This window comes from Rhinopithecus roxellana, chromosome 7 (genome assembly GCF_007565055.1).
Source record: "Rhinopithecus roxellana isolate Shanxi Qingling chromosome 7, ASM756505v1, whole genome shotgun sequence".
Lineage (NCBI taxonomy): Eukaryota > Metazoa > Chordata > Mammalia > Primates > Cercopithecidae > Rhinopithecus > Rhinopithecus roxellana.
In genome coordinates, this window is record NC_044555.1 from 23,976,179 (window position 1) to 23,993,768 (window position 17,590).

At 37.2% G+C, this 17,590-nt stretch overlaps 1 protein-coding gene and 1 pseudogene across 2 annotated transcripts in view; both read left to right on the plus strand.

The window, feature by feature from the left end:
• Positions 1–17,590, plus strand: part of MAGED1 (MAGE family member D1) — a 109,391-nt gene that overhangs the window by 39,745 nt on the left and 52,056 nt on the right. The gene's annotated exons all lie outside the window — the stretch shown is intronic.
• On the plus strand, positions 6,317–6,654 carry LOC115898662 (annotated as a pseudogene). Its single transcript, XR_004058323.1, has one exon. The product of XR_004058323.1 is annotated as a 60S ribosomal protein L39 pseudogene (transcript).

The window sequence follows — 17,590 nt, forward strand, 5'->3', positions numbered from 1 at the left end:
CTGGTCTCGAACTCCTACGCTCAAGGGATCCACCCACCTTGGCCTCCCAAAGTCCTGGGATTACAGGCGTGAGCCACTGCGCTCAATCTCCTTTAGTTATTTTTAAATATGCGATAAATTATTGTTAACTATAGTCACCCTATTGTGCTATTGAATACTAGATCTTATTCGTTCTATCTAACTGTATTTTTGTACCCATTAACCACTCCCACTTTATCTCTCCCTCTCTGCTACTCTTAGCCTCTGGTAACCATCATTCTACTCTCTCCGTGAGTTGAGTTTTTTTTTTTTAGCTTCCACATATGAGTGAGAGCATGTGATATTTGTCTTTTTGATTCCACTTCTCTTTTCTCATCCAGGCTCCATGGAGCGGAAAGAGAAGGGAAAAGGTAGAAAAGAAAGATTGGAAACTTGGTCTTGACCCAGCTACTCACGAGCCTTAATGTGTCTTCTTATCTTTTCTTTTTCTCACCTGCTAAAACCTCTGCAGCCCTACTTCTGCAAGCCTCCCCACCTTCACTCTTCAGGAATTACTAGGAAGTTCTACTCATACTGGGAACCAAATGGGATATCAGGGAGATGGGTAGGAGAATCAGCAGTACTACTAGGGATATAGCACTGGAAGATAGGTTCTTAGCATCTCAGTGTTAGCCCTCTTTTGTTTATTTCTCATAAAAGCACATTGTTTTATTAGTGGTCTTTATAACAGTATTGGAAAATTTCAGCACCAACATAGGTCAAGCAATCTTATGTAGTCCAACATAAGTACCTAACTACCATTTATGACATTTTCTTTTTTTAAATGGAAAACTGTTTTGGAATGTAATTTTCTTATAAATGGCAGTTTGGGGCTACATTTAATTCATGAAAATTAGTAAGAAAGTAGAAGAAGAATAAAAGTTTGAGTTGACAAATCCCATATGTGAATCCTTTGAAATGTTTATTAAACTAAAGTGTTATATTGTGGTTAGATTTCAGGAGGTAAAAAGTGGTAGAAATTACTTTATTTCGTTCTTTTTTTTCTACAGGAATAAAATAATGGAATTGTTCTCTGATACCATAAGTCAGTCAACCAATCTCTCCCACCCCACGCACGTACATTTAATTTTTTTCTATATTCCTCGAATGTGAGGTACCTTTAATTTCTTAAAAAATCTTAGTAAGTGTGCTGTTGCTGAATCAGTTTTTTTTACATTAAGTACTACAGGGTTTCATCTGTCATTACTTTTTATGCTAACCATTTTGTAACTTTTATCTGAATAATTAAATACTTGTAACTAAATTATGTTTGAAGATTCTTAATCTGTATAGGAAAAAACTTGTTTTATTAAATTTCATTTATTAGTGTTATTCATATTAGTAAAGTGTCTACTTTTTCTCTGTGGTTGTCAGAAGCTGGAGAACACCAAGTAATTTAAGATTTATTTGATTTGAGACTTTACCATAGTCAGGATATTTAAAGATATTTAACTAGGGGCACTATATGTATTAAAAGCTGACTTCCACTTTATAAAATTGCAAAATATTAAAACATGCAGAAAAGTGTAAATAATAATAAAACAATGAACACTTTTGCATTTATTGCCTAACTCAATACATTTAGAAAATCGCAATGCAATTGAAGTCCCCTCTATGAACCCCCAATCACATCCTACTCCTTTTTCTCTACATGTTGCGATTATCTTCAATTCAGTATTTATCATTCCTTTGCATTTCTTTTGATTTTCCTACTTATATAAATATCACTTGAAATATATGAAATTATTTTGCTTTTTTGAACATTATAGGGCAGAAATGTATGCATTCTTCTACAAACCTGCTTTTTTATTGTTCATCATGGTATTTGTAAGACTCATTAATGAATGTAAAACTCATGCATCTATTTATAATCCCGTATAAAATCATAATTAAAAGTCTCACTCTATTTTTAATGTTTGACTGCTGACAGCTTTGAAGTCTTATCTCTCCCTGTTCTCCCTCTGTCCCACATCTGGGCAAGATAAGAAAGCCATGATGCAGTGTTCTTTACCACCAGTGTAAAGTTCAAACCACAGGTGAGAATCCTCACCCCAGCCCCACCCCCAACCACCATAAAAACCCAAGCTAGTCTTCTCTCCTTGCTTTATCAAGCCATGTTTGGATGTGTCTGAGAGCCACCCCTGCTCTCTGCAGAAAACCTCATTACGTGAGTAATCAGCTTTTTTATGAATGTTGGTGTGTGTTTGTTTGGTATCATTAGTGTTGGCATTCAAACCAAATTTTGAACTGGTGTCCATCCTGTCTTTGTGGAGTATTCAAAAAATTATTTCAGTGTTCTTTTGTTAATGGATATTAGGTTGTTTCCTTTTTTTATAGTTGAAAACAATGGTTCTATGGATACTTTTTGTTTTTTCTTATTGATTTGTAGAAGTTACATTTATATTCTGGATATGGATTCCTTGTTAGTGTTGCAAATATCTGCTCTCAGTCCGTAGTTAGTCTTTTTGCCTTAACGTTTCTTTTGTAGTACAGAGGTGATGAATTTTGATATAAATTTTGATCAAATCTACCAGTCTTTTTATTTATGATTGTCTTTGTATCTTTAAGAAATATTTCTCTTATTTGGAGGTTGTAAAAATGCTCTTCTAAATGTTCTAAAACCTTTAAAGTTGATTTTTCCCATTTAGGACTTTGATCTATTTATTTTTTGTTGTATAAGTTATTTCTTTTCTTGTAATGTCTTTGTCTGGTTTTTGTATCAGGATCATGCTGGCCTCATAGAATGAGTTAGGAAGTATTTGCTATTCTTGAATTTTCTGGAAAAGTTTGTGTAGTACTGGTATTATTTCTTTTTAAAATGTTGGTAGAATTTGCTAGCGAAGTCATCTGACTCTAAAATTTCCTTGTGGGAAGGTTATACAGATGCTCCTTGATTTACAATGGGATTAAATCCCGATAAACCTGTTTAAGTTGAAAATACTGTAAGTTGAAAATGCATTTAATACACTTATCCTAGCAAACATTGTAGCTTAGCTTAGCCTACCTTAAACATGCTCAGAACACTTAATATTAGCCTACAGTTGGGCAAAATCATCTAACATGGAGCTTCTTTTATAATAAAATGTTGAATAGCTCATGTAATTTATTGAATACTGTGCTGAAAGTGAAAAGCAGAATGGCTGTATTGGTGCTCAAAGTATATTTTTTATGGACTGTATATCGCTTTTGCGCCATTGTGAAGTTGAAAGATCATAAGTTGAACCATCATAAGTTGGGGATTGTCTGTACTAATTTAGTTTATTTGTTTCTTTGTTATTAATGTGTCTTTTTGTTTTTCCTGCATTGTTTCCAGAGTTTTTAAAAAAATCTCTTAATCAGATTGATTGTGATGAGCCTTGTAGTTTCCTTCATGTTTCTTTTGCACCAAATATGTTGATATTTTTTGATTTGGGGGTTAAAATTATCACTAAAATAATGGCAAAACCCACAATTAATAGTAACATATGAAGAAACAGTAGCTAAGAAGTTTAGCTACCTTCCTCTCCCGAGAATCATCTCCTTACCTCAGGGGATCTGCCAGGTGAAAAGTATTAATACTTCTCTCATCTTCTTTGGGGACTTTAATTACCTATGTATTAAGTTGCTTGCCATTGTTTAGCAGTCCACTGATATTCTTCATACTTCAAAAAAATTCTTTTCTGTCAGTTTCATTTTGGATGATTCTTACTTCCATTTTTTTCAAATTCTTTAATCTTTCCTTTTCCATAGTTTAATATGTCATTTATCCAATTTGGCATATTTTTAAGCTCAGATATTATTATTTACATCTCTAAAATTTTAATTTGGGTGTCTTTGTTATAGTTTTCCATGCCTCTACTTAACTTTGTAAATGAATAGATTATGTCATAACTTTTTAAATGTCCGTGTCTGGTAACTCTAACATCTGCATAAATTCTTGGTTGGTTTCAATTTATTGATTTTTTTTTTTTTTTAATAATTTCAAGCTTCTTTGCATTGCTGGTGATGTTTGTTTACATTCAAGCCTTGTGAATTTTACCTTGTTGGATGCTAGATATTTTTATATAAAAATTTCTTGAGCTTTATTCTGGAATATGATAAAACTACATGGAAACAGTTTGATCCTTTTATGTCTTGCTTTTAAGATTGATTAGGTGGAACCAGGGTGGTGCTCAGTCTATGGAAAATTATTCCTTGCTGGCTGTTGGTAACAGGTGCTGTTCCTGTCCCAGTGTAAGTGATGAAAAGTGTTCTTTCTAGTGATTTCAAATGGTTCTTTCCCTTGCCTTGGGTAGTTTCCTCTATATACACTAGTGTATACTCTGTTGAATACTCAGTGGACCCTTTGCAAATCTCAGGAGTTCTTTTTCTGCACTGTTTCCCCATTCTGCTAACTATTACCTGCAGATTTTAGCTGCCTTCTTCTCACTGGACTCTGAGTGTTGTCTTCTTACCTCAGGGGATCTGCCAGGTTCTGTCTCAGTTATTACCCTTGCCTGTGGCATAATCTGAAAATTCTCTCAGGGAAGTATGCTGGGGCATTTATAGGGTCACCTTGTTTCTTTACCATTTCTCAAGGATTATTGGCCCTCACTACCTGATACCTATTGTTCTGAAAACAATTTACTTTTTAATTTTTCAACTAGTTGGGTAAATGGTCCCTGTTATTTCATCTTGCCCAGAAGTACAAGTTCAGCTGAGAGTTTAGAAAGTGTTAAGATTCTCATAAGTTTTTTATGTAGGGAATCTTATCAACTCTAAATATTAACAGTTTCCTTTATTCATTTCTAATCCTTACTCTCTCCTGCTTTCTCCTTTTCCTCCTTCCTCCTACTTCCTTCCGCACCTCTGGATAGGGCCTTCAGTATAATGAATGAAAGGGATGATAGCAGTGATTCCTGACTCCCATTATTAAAGGGGGAGCACATTTCTAATGTCATTATTTGTTTTTTACAATGAAGCCTTTGTGCTCTTCTTTCACATCAGTTTACAAGTGCTGTTTGACAAGAATTTCCTGTAAGCCCTTAAGATATTGAGTAACAGTTTAGTGCTTAAGTTAACTGTCAAGCAACATTTATTGTATGTCATCTTTCAAAGTACTTATCTGTATTAATGCATGAGAGGCCCAAAACAAAGATGAGGTAGGTACTGTTATTATCCCCACTTTACATATGAGAGACAATGAGGTTAAATACATTTCCTAAGGTTGCACATAATAAATGGTGAGGCTGAGATTCGAGTCTAAGAAACCTGGCACTAGAGCCCAGACTTCTTCTGCACTGTACTTCTCTGCTCATAACTAATATGAGAGTATTAAATGCAATTGTCAGTCGGTTCATTTAAATGACCACAAAGACATTTCTAGCACTTAGTGTTCACATTTCAATTATTTATGCCAGCCAAGTAACCATTATCAACAAAAGTTACAAACAGTAGATATTTCACTATAGGAAAAGATGGGATTAAAATTGTAGCCCTCTTAGCAGGTTGGTTTTGAGGAATTTAATTTACTAGATTAAAGTTACGTGATTCCTGCTATCCCATGAGTTTTGTTGGCTGCAGGCCAGGGATTGGCTGTTTACTACTTTCTGCTGTCTCAGTGCTGTAATACCCCGGCCTAATGACTCTAATTAACTCCATATATTTGTTCCAGAAAGATACAGAGGTTCTGTATAGTTAAGAATCAATAAAATACAAACTGTTGCCTAGGAAACCCCATTTACTCTTAGTGTTGGTAATTATTTTTTCTGGAGAAGTTTAAGAAACAGGCCCAAGCCATTCAATAGCCATTTGTGAAGCTGATATTTAAAGAAATGTAGATGCTGCATTAGAATCTTTAGGCATCTACACCAAGAATGCAGTGATTCCATCACAAAAATTTCTCTTCTTTCCTATTGGCAGATTATAGGAATAAAGTATTTCTGATTTAACTAACTCAGGTACCAGGGAATATTTGGGCAAATTAATACATCTCTTGTTTTGTTTTTTAAAATTTTTTCATAAAATCCAGATCCTGCACAATAATGAATCTCTTAATTTATTAGTAGCTGCTTTCTTAAAATAATTTATGAACATAACTTTCTGCTTTACTGATAAAGAGCTGAAGCAGACTTAGGACTGATGAGAAGAATGTAAACTAAAAATCACGTCTATGAAAATAGGAATTTCTTCCTAAGATCTGGGTGATGTTTTTCAGTGGCATACATTGACCTCAGTGGTCAGGATACAAAACTGACACAGACGATAAAGCTGACAAAGTGGAGGAAATTGGCTTGCAAACACTTGGAGAAATCACTTAAGAGTAAAACCGCTCTTTCTTTTCCTTTCTCCGCCATCGTGGTGTGTTCTTGCCTCCACTTCTCGCCATGTCTTCTCACAAGACTTTCAGGATTAAGCGATTCCTGGCCAAGAAACAAAAGCAAAATCGTCCCATTCCCCAGTGGATTCGGATGAAAACTGGAAATAAAATAAGGTAAAACTCCAAAAGGAGACACTGGAGAAGAACCAAGCTGGGTCTATAAGGAATTGCACATGAGATGGCACATATATTTGTGCTGTCTGAAGGTCACGATCACATTACCATATCAAACTGAAAATGTCACCACTCTCTGGAGAGTTCGACCTATTTTCCTCTCTGAATCTATTATGAATGCGTTGGTTGGCTGGGTTCAGTAATAAATATGTGAGGCCTTTCATTTCAAAAAAAAAAAAAAAAAAGAGTAAAACCACTTTCAAATTGTTTTTTTTTTTTTTTTTTTCTGACTATGGAATAGTGTTTAGCATGTTTCAGCAAAAGTCTGCACAGCAATACACTAGATATACATTTTAAAAGACAAATAGTATCACAGAGCAACACTCAGGGAGAGATCTATTTCTATGGAGTATAGGTGGCTTAAGAACCTAATGTGGATATTTTAAAATTTAAAAAAATCAAATCTCTTCCACTTTGGAGATTCTTTATGTGAAGATTTCATATGGCCATTTCTCTGCCAGAGCTCTCTTGGAGAGTAGAGTGTTTCTTAATTTTATTCCAGTCAGATTCACTGCTATTCGAACATTTATCCCAAATATTGATACTCTCAATACTTAAATTTATCTCAATCTATCAAGTCTCACTGCTTCTCCTTTTCTTTTTATTCTCCACATATTTAAAGTTACTAGTGTGTCCACATTAGCAGAATTCCTTGTATCCAGGAAGATGTGTCCTCTGTGTACTAAAAAGCAATATCCTCCTGTCCTATGTGTACAGAAATGGATCCAGGCAGAAACCTTTGAGTAGTCAACTGCATGAGCAGCTTCAGATCCATGACAAATCCTTCCCTTTCTGTTCCATACCTGCTCTTTTGTTCTAAGAGAAAACTGTTTTATAAGAAAATGTATATGTTTCTTTCTCTATTATTACATAAAATTCAGGCTTCTTCCATTTCTAACAGAAAAAAATGTTCTTTAAGCTTGCATTTTTTTTCTATAATCTTAATAAAATTCTAGAACTTAGCCTTAAAAATTCAAGGCTCATGATTGACAGAATGAGTCTTCATGCCTATAGCTGCAAAGGGATACATGTCATCTTGTATTATAAAACCAATTCAAAGAATCTTATTTGATATAAAAATCAATATGTCTGCAAATATTTTTATCTGGTTTTCTTTTGCTACATGGAGATTTGTGTGAATATACAGAACTGTTACCAACCTGTAGTCTTCTTGGTTAATAGAAATCTGTCCTTCAAATTTTTCATGTCAACAAATGGAGTCCTGTAAGACAGTGGTTCTCAAAATGTGGTCCAGGGAGCCCTGGGTGTGCATGTGACCCTTTCAAGGCCTTTTCAAGATTGAAACTATTTTCAGTAATGCTAATATATTTGCTTTCTAAATTTCATTATCTTGCAGTGATACAGTGGATTTAAAAAAGAGACTGTATGATGTGAGATATAACAGACTGGGTAAGGAATCAGATATGAGAATTCAGTTGTCAGCTATTAAGTCAGACATTAAAGAGATTTGCAGAATTGTAAATCTGTGCCACTCTTCCCACTAGTTGTTTTATTTTGGAAAACACAATTACTCTTCATAAGATAAGTTATTTATATTAACATGTAATGAGTTTTGTTGTTATTTAAAATAAGTGAATAAATATTTAAATTTCTGATACACTAAATATGGATAGATAGAACCCACATAAACCAAAGCCTTTTGGGGCCCTCAAAAATTTTTTTTGAGAGTATAAAAGGCTCTGGAAAACAAAAAGTTTGAGAACCACTGCTAAAGATTCCAAAGACTTTAGAAACTGTTGCCATGTCCTCTGAAAAAAGCTTCAGAAGAAAACCTATAGTTCTCATTGGTTGTCTTAATTGATGATTTGTTACCCTAGTAATAATGTTGTAATGAACTTACATGTATTCTCAAACAGTGCAGATACTTCTGGTGTTTTCTTCTCTACCTCATTCATGGAGGAGCAAATAAAAACTTACAAGCCTGTTAGTTTTGTAATATATTTGAAGAGTCTTTGTTTATTTAGTTTAATACTGTACTGTGTGCTATATTAATAGAAGAGTTTCCGGTTTGTTCGTGAGATAGTCAGTTTTTAATAGTAGGAAAAGCTTTATTTTCAACATTGTGATTTGGGGACCTTATTGTTTGAATGCTTTGGTTTGCTCCACTTTCTCATGTCTTCTTTCTCACCTTCTATGTGTAGTATACTTGCTGTAGCTTTAAGTTCCAATTGTGTATCTTCTTTATGTAAAATGATATAATGTTGAGTACTGCTGAGTGAGGTGGGCCAAGGGAGAGAAGACAATGAGCAGAGTCCCCAAAATGTTAATGGTGTTCCTATGAGATGAGGTCAGGCTATCAGAAGGTCGCACAGTTGTAGACACTTTAAAAAGATCACTTCTCTTTATTCTTAGTGGAATTTATATTTTGAGTATGATTTGAGGTTCTTTTAACGTGCAAACAATATTAGATGCCACTATTAACTAATTATTTATAAGATGGGGTCTCACTCTGACACCCAGGCTGGAGTGCAGTGGAGTGGTCTTGGCTCACTGCATCCTCCGCCTCCCAGGCTCAAGTGATCCTCCCACTTCAAGTCCCTGAGTAGCTGGGACCACAAGTGTGCACCACCATGGTTGGCTAATTTTTTTTTTGTATGTTTGGTAGAAATGGGGTTTCACCATGTTGCCCAGGCTGGTCTCTTAACTCCTGAGCTCAAGTGATCCACCCGCCTCAGCCTCCCAGAGTGCTGGGATTATAGGCGTGAGCCACTACACCCAGTTAGATGCCACATTATTAAACATGCGTGAAGTAATAACTTCTGGCCTTATAAAGAGTTTTTATAAGTGTCCTTTTGAGGGCTTTATTTTTTTGGAGAAGGCTTTGTTGCCGATGTTTGTTGTCAGTTGAACACATTAACTGCTGCTTCTCCTCTCTTAGGCATGAACCAGGATGTGACTTCTCATTCTGCCCCTTTCCAGGTTCCCAAATTGTTTCTGTGGTAAGCTCAATAATAGTCACCTAAAGATGTTCACATTTTGAACCCCAGAACTTGTTAGTATGTTAATTTACATGTTACAAGGGACTTGCAGATATGATTAAGACTTTGAAATGAGGGGATTATCCTGGATTATTAGGATGGGCCCAATGTGATACAAGGGTCCTTATAAGATGGAGACAGGGGAATTAGAGTTATAAAAAGAAGATGTGAGACTGACAAGTGGTCAGAGAGGAGAGAAGACGCTATCCTGCTGGCTTTGAAGATGGAGGAAGCGACTGTGATCCCAGGAATGTAAACAGTCTTTAGAAAATGGAAAGGACCAGTAAATAGCATCTCACCTAGAGCCTCCAGAAGACGCGAACCTCACTAACACCTTAATTTTAAACCAGGGAAGTAAATTTTTAGACTTTTTACTTCCAGATTTATAAGATAATAAATTCATATTGTTTTAGCTACTAAGTTTGTGGTAATTTTTTTTTTTTTTTTTTTTTTTTTTTTGAGGCAGAGTCTCACTGTCGCCGGGGCTGGAGTGCAGTGGCCGGATCTCAGCTCACTGCAAGCTCCGCCTCCCGGGTTTACGCCCTTCTCCTGCCTCAGCCTCCCGAGTAGCTGGGACTACAGGCGCCCGCCACTTCGCCCGGCTAGTTTTTTTGTATTTTTAGTAGAGACGGGGTTTCACCGTGTTAGCCAGGATGGGTGGTAATTTTTTTATAGCAGCAGTAAGAAACCAATACAGATTCTGGTACGTGGAAGTAGAGTGCTGCTGTACCTAAAAATGTGGAAGTGGCTTTGGAATTGGGTAATGGTTGAGAATGGAAAAATTTTGAGAATACATGGTAGAATTTTGAGAATGATTGAGGATGGAGAATTTTGAGACGTGTGATAGAAAAAGCCTAGATTTCTTTGAATTCTTTGAATTGTTAGTGGAAACATAGATGTTAAACATTCTATTCTAATAGTGAGGGCCCAGAAGGAAGTGAGGTACATATCAGAGAAAACCTATATTATCCTAAAGAAAATCTGTATCAGCTTGTTAAAAATATGGATATTAAAAAAGCTTCATATGAAGGCAGATATGTAGACTTTAAAGGTTTTGCTGGTGACAGCACAGAAGGAAATGAGGAACATTTTATTGTTCCTCTCTTAGATGTGAGCCAGCATGTGACTTCTCCCTCTGCCCCTTTCCAGGTTCCCAAATTGTTTCTGTGGTAAGTTGAATAATGGCCCCCTAAAGATGTTCACATTCTAATCCCCAGAACTGGAGAAAAGAAGATCCTTACTATATAGTGGCAGAAAGCTTAGCTGAATGTGGCTTACAGTTTTGTAGTAAGCAGGCATTGTAGGCAATAAGCTTGGATATTTAGCTGAGATTTCCAAGCAAAGTGTTAAAAGTATGGCTAGTTTCTTCTCGATGCTTGTTAAAATGTGACAAGAATGAGAGAAATTGAAGGAAGAACTATTAAGCAAAGATGAACTAGGACTTGATAGTTTGGGAAATTCTCAGCCTATCCAGACTGCAAATGATGTTAAAATTTGGAGATTCACCGTCAGGAAAGCTTGGAGAGAAATTCATTCACTGTGGAGAGAAAACCAAAGCAGGCAGTGTGGTATCTTCTCTTCTCTCTGATCTCTGCAGCACCTTCTTTTTTCTCTGATCTCAGTCACACACAAAGGTGTGACTGGACAGCCTTTTGCTACTGCCTTGGAAGGATCAAAAGGGTCAGAGTACTCAATCACACAGAGGGCATTGTGAAGAGATTAGGCATGCATCTCATAAATCCTCTAAGCCAGGAATAGAGATGGGATTATCCAGGATAGATCTCTGGAGGAAGTCCTTGTCTCATGGAGTGAATAGTGAGACATACACAGGAGACCCACAAGGCATTTTAGAAGGTTATAGCAGCAGAAACACTACCAGCTTGAACTGAAAGGGACAGAGAGAGAATGGAATGAAAGAAGGCTGTTGGACTTCTAAAATTCTATAGGCAGAAGACAGGCTGATAAAAATATTTAGCAGTAGGCTGGTCGCGGTGGCACATGCCTGTAATCCCAGCACTTTGGGCGGTTGAGGCGGGCGGATCATGAGATCAAGAGATCAAGACCATCCTGGCCAACACGGTGAAACACTGTTCTACTAAAAATACAAAAATTAGCTGGGCATGGTGGCGCATGCCTGTAGTCCCAGCTACTCAGGAGGCTGAGGCAGGAGAATTGCTTGAACGCAGGAGAGTTGCTTGAACCCAGGAGGCGGAGGTTGCAGTGAGCCAAGATTGCGCCACTGTAGTCCAGCCTGACGACAAAGTGAGACTCTGTCTCAAAAACAAACAAACAACAAAACAAAGCAAACAAACAAAAAATTTAGCTGTAAATACATGCTACCTTTTATGAAAAAGAATGACTCTGAAGGTGGCATGACCCTGGGTCCAGAGGTAGACCCTTGAGCCACAGAGGATATTCTCAGGCCTTCAAGTCTAATGGAGTATGACTGGTTAGATTTTCAAATTGCTTGGGACTGGTAGCTCTTTTTTTCCCTTTCGTTTTTCTCCCCTTTTGGATGGGAATGCCTGTAACTATCAAACTATGCCTGTTTCACCTTTGTATTTTGGGAACAGATAATTAGTTTTGCAGTTTAACAGGTCCACAGATGGAGATGAATTTTGCCCCAGGATCCTTTATATCTAGAGCCTCACCCATACCTAAATGAGATGACCTATATGATGAGATTTGAGACTTTTGAGCTGATGAGACTTACATGAGATTTTGGACTTGATCCTGTAATGGGTTGAGACTTTTCAGATCTTGGTATGAAATGAATGTATTTTCTATGTGTATCCGATGTGAATGTTTTGTTTTGTTTTGTTTTGGAGACAGGGTCTCACTCTGTCACCCAGGCTGGAGTGCAGTGGCACGATCATGGCTCACTGCAGCCTCTATCTCCCAAGTTCAGGTGATCCTCCCATCTCAGCCTCCCAAGTAGCTGGGACTACAGGTGCATACCACCACGCCCGGGTAATTTTTGTACTTTTTGTAGAGATGGGTTTTTGTCATGCTGCCCAGGCTGGTCTTGAATTCCTGAGCTCAAGTGTTCCACACACCTCGGCCTCCCAAAGTGCTGGGATTACAGGCATGAGCCACCGTGCCTGGTCTGATGTGAATCTCTGGGGGCCAGAGAGTGGACTGTCGTATGCTGAATAATGGCCCCCAAAGATGTCCACATTCTAATCCCTGAAACTTGTGAATATATGACCTTACACGATGAAAAGAGACTTTGAAGATATGATTAAGGATAGATATTAAGGTGGGGAGATTATCCTGTATTACCCAATGTAGTCACAAAGTTCCTTATAAGGGAGGCAGGAGATTTGGAGTCAGAAAGGGAAGGTGCAAGGTTGGAAGCAGAGATCAGAGAGAAGAGGAGATGCTGCAGTGCCTGCTTTGAAGATGGAAGATGGAGCCATAAGCCAAGGAATGTAGTAGGTAGACTGTAGAAGCTAGAAACTGCAGGGAACTGGATTTTCCCCAAAAGCCTCCAGAAGTAATGATCCATGTTGACACCTTAATTTTAGCCTAGTGAAACAGATTTTGCATTTCTGACTATATTAGTTTGTTCTCGCACTGGTAAAGAGAAATGCCTGAGACTGGGTAATTTACAAAGAAAAGAGGTTTAATTGGCTCACAGTTCTGCAGGCTGTACAAGAAACATAGCAACTTCTGCTTCTGGGGAGGCCTCAGAAAACTTACAATCATGGCAGAAGGCATGCCTTACATGGCCGGAGCAGGTGGAAGAGAGAGAGGGGGAAGGTACTATACACTTTTAAAACAATCAGATCTTGTGATAACTCATTCACTCATTATCACAAGAACAGCACCAAGTAGATGGTGCTAAACCATTCATGAGAACTCCACTCTATGACCCAACCACCTCCCATCAGGCCCCACCTCCAACATTAGGGATTATAATTGAACATGAGATTTGGGTGGGAACAGAGATGGAAACCGTATCAGTGACCTTCACAACTATAAGAAATTACATTTGTATTGTTTTAAGCAACTAGATTTGTCATAATTTGTTATAGCGGCAACAGAATGATTACAACTTCTTAAACAAATATGTATCTGTTTAAAATGTTAATTATCAAATACATCAAACCTGTAGAAAAGAATCAGAAAATAACAGTCAGGGATTCACTATCCAGATTAAAATAAAGTTAACATTTTACCACACTTTATTTCAATATCTTGTTAAAAAGAAATAAAGTGTGCAGATAGAACTTCAGCTCACTCTCATCCCATTTCCCTTGTTTCCTCTTTAAAAGTAACCATTATTCTGAGATTGGTATGTATCCTTTTGGGTCACTTTTTTGGACATATGCCCCTAAAATACATGCAGTATTGTTTTCTACATTCTAAAATATTGTATAAATGCTATTATACTGTACCTATTATTTAGCTCCTTACTTATTCATCAACATGTCTTTAGATAATTATTGAGTTCATTTTTAACTGCTAACTAGTATTGTTGCAGAATTTTGCTCCTTAGTTCCACTAGAACTGGGTTCTTGTCACAAGACCAGGATTAGGAACATGGATACATTGAAGGGTGAGGGGAATGGAATGTATTGGGTGAAAAGGAAAAAACAAAAAATTAGCAAGGGGCTCCTGCCAACAGCAGGCTCCCATCTCACAGATTGAATGCCAGGCCACCGCACAGGAACTGAAGATGAAGAGGCCAGGCTCCTCCCCACTGCAAAGCGTGAACTTCCCATGGCTCCACCCCATTCTCCTGGTGGTTAAACTAGTCGGAGATTCTCTGGGTGACCCACCCCCTTATCTCTTTCTCCTGCATTTATCCGTATTACATTTTGTGGTGTTTATCTTTCCATTCCTGATATATCGTATACCAAATATGGACATTTATTTGTTGCCAGTTTTTTCAATACTACAATGCTGAAATGAGCATTCTTGTACAAATTTCCTGTGTACATGTGCAAGATTTTCTCTAGAATAGGTATCTAGAAGAAGAATTATTGTATAGTAAGTTATGTACGTCTTCAGTTAGCTAGATGTTGAAAAATTGTGGCTGTGACCCTTTATTTCAATTTGTCTCCCTATATTTTCAGCACTTTTTATTGTTGGACTTTTAAATTTTTGTCAGTATTATGGGTGTGAAATGGTATCTAACTTTAATGTCTCAGATAAACTAGGGGGATTTGACATCTTTTCATATATTGACTGGCCATTCTTTTTTCCTATTCTATGATTTGCCACTTTACATCCTCTTCCTATTGTTGTGTTGGGTCTTTTTTATATACCTGCAAGACTTGTTGTTATATATTTATATACAATGGATATTTATGTTGATTTTACAGTTTATAATATCCTCTAGTGTGCGGCCTGTCTTTTCCATCTGCTTATTGTATATTTTAACCAAGACCACCCTCAGGCTTGATGATTTGCTAGAAGGATTCACAGAACTTAGAAAAGCTGTTATACTCACGGTTACAATTTATTATGTGATGGTGCGTGTAAAGTGTTGTCAGCCAGGGAAGCATACCTGAACCTTGGTGTCCCAGGCTTTTAAAATTGGGAATCAGTCATGTAAGAATGCAGCACTTGCATGACTAACCTTAGTTACTCAGACTACAGCCTCCCCCTCACCCACCAAGCACAAAAACTGGCACTTACCACGAATCACAGCATCTGCACAAACTATCTGATCATAATGGTACGGTATGGCCCAAGGCCTCAGGCATATGAAAACAATGTCAGGCAGAATATGCCAGTGGCTGAGAACTCATCTCCCAAGAATTGGGCAAGGGCCAGCCACTCCTGGAGACAGAACTTTCCTGAGAATTTGCAGGGTTTAGGGTTTTTGAGTTAACCCTTTCCTGCACAGGAGGCATGTGTTTTAATGGTCACATTTATCTTCCTTTTCCTTCATGTTGTACTTTTTCTGTTTTTTATTTCTTTTTTTTCTCTTTTTTTTCCCTTGCTTCCAGTGGGATTAAGATCTTTTCTGTTTTTTTTTTTTTTTTTTTTTTTTTTTCATCTCGTTTAAGGAATTCTTCCTTACCTTGATGTCATAAAGACATTCCACTATAAATTCTCATGTAAAACTTTTATAGTTTCCTTTTCACAATTTAGCTCTGTGGTCCACTTGGAATTTCTTTTGGTAGAAAAGAAATTCTGTTAGAAGAATGTAGGGATGTAAGGATCTTACTTAATTTCTTTCTGAATGATTAATGAGTGGTTCCAGGACTGTTAATTATTCTGTTCTTTCTCCACAGATTTATAATGTTATCTCAGTCATATACCAGTTTCCTATATACATGTGTGTCTGCTTTTAGGCTTTCTATTCTGTTCCGTTGGTTCATTTGTCTATTTCTGTAACTTTATGATGCATCTTAATATTTGGTAGGGAAAGGCCTCTTTTTCATTCCTCTCCCTCAAAAATATGTTCTTTTCATATGAGTTTAAGGTCGGTTTACTTTAAATCTTAAGGTCTGTAAGAAACATTGAGATTTGATTAGAGCTGCATTTTATTTATAGATTAGAGACAGAACTGGCATCTTTACAAAAATGAGGGTGGTTCATCTCTCCCTTTATATAGGTATTTTTAATTATTTTGAGAAAAGTTTTATAAGTTTTTTTATAAGTATCTAATTCATAGTTTGCTGGATATATTTTTGTGTGCCTATTGCTCTCATGAATATTTTTAAATTACATTTTGTTATTGGTTGTGCCAGGTGTATAGAAATGCTTGATTCTGGTGTATTGTTGTTAAATCTATCCACCTTGCTGACCTCTCTCTCTAGGTCCAATTATTTGTTTATATATTTTGCTAGGGTTTTATATAAATATTATATAAAACATACTTAAAAGTACATGAACCATAACTATAGAGCTAAATGAAATGTCACAAAGTGTTTTTGGTTTATTTATGTAATTTGTGAATAATTTTTTTCCCTTTTACTCCTTATACCTCCAGAATTCGATGTCTTTCTATGTAAAATAAAATAGATTTTCTTTTCTGAAACAATTTCTTTTCTTTTCTTTTCTTTTCTTTTCTTTTTTTTGAGACAGAGTCTTGTTCTGTCGCCCAGGCTGGAGTGCAGTGGCGCAATCTCGGCTCACTGCAACCTCTCTGCCTCCCAGGTTCAAGCAATTCTCCTGCCTAGCTGGCGCGCAACACCACGTCTGGTTAATTTTTTGTATTTTTAGTAGAGATGGGGTTTTGCCATGTTGGCCAGGCTGGTCTCAAACTCCTGGCCTCAAGTGATCCGCCCACCTCGATCTCCCAAAGTGCTGGGATTACAGAAGTGAGGCACTGCGCCCGGCCTGAAACAATTTTAATTAAGCACCTGAGGGGGCTCATGCTCTAGTGAGCTGTGTTGGATGTGTCAATGCTTTTGAACTTATCAAAGAAAGGAAATTAGCACTATTTGGAAATTCCAACAGAACTTAACAAAAGAGCCTACAGAGTGGTGATTTCAGTTAGTTGACCACAGTCCAGGATTTGATTCTGAGCATTTATGAAATGTTGAAACAAGACTTGGTGGTAAACAAATACAAATTAATTTACTGAGACTAATGTAGATACAGGTACAGAGAGAAAAACACACACATCTATACTAATGTATTATTTTCACTGATCAGTACACTCAGGCCTTGTATCCAGGGCGTGTCAGTTTCAGTACTGAGGTACATGGGAAGTCAAACTAAGAAAACAAAATGTTGGCTGGGCGCAGTGGCTCACACCTTTAATACCACCTTTTTGGGAGGCCGAGGCAGGCACATCACCTGAGGTAAGGAGTTTGAGACCAGCCTGGCCAACATGGTGAAACCCAGTCTCTACTAAAAATACAAAAAAATTAGCCAGGCATGGTGGCAGGAGCCTGTAATCCCAGCTACTCAGGAGGCTGAGGTAGGAGAGTTGCTTGAACCCGGGAGGTGGAGGTTGCAGTGAGCTGAGATGGTGCCATTGCACTCTAGCCTGGGCGACAAGAGTGACACTCCATCTCAAAAACAAACAAACAAAAAAAAGAGAAAGCAAAATTCTGTTTACTGTGACCTAGCACTAAAGCAAAGGAAAGTAAGGAAT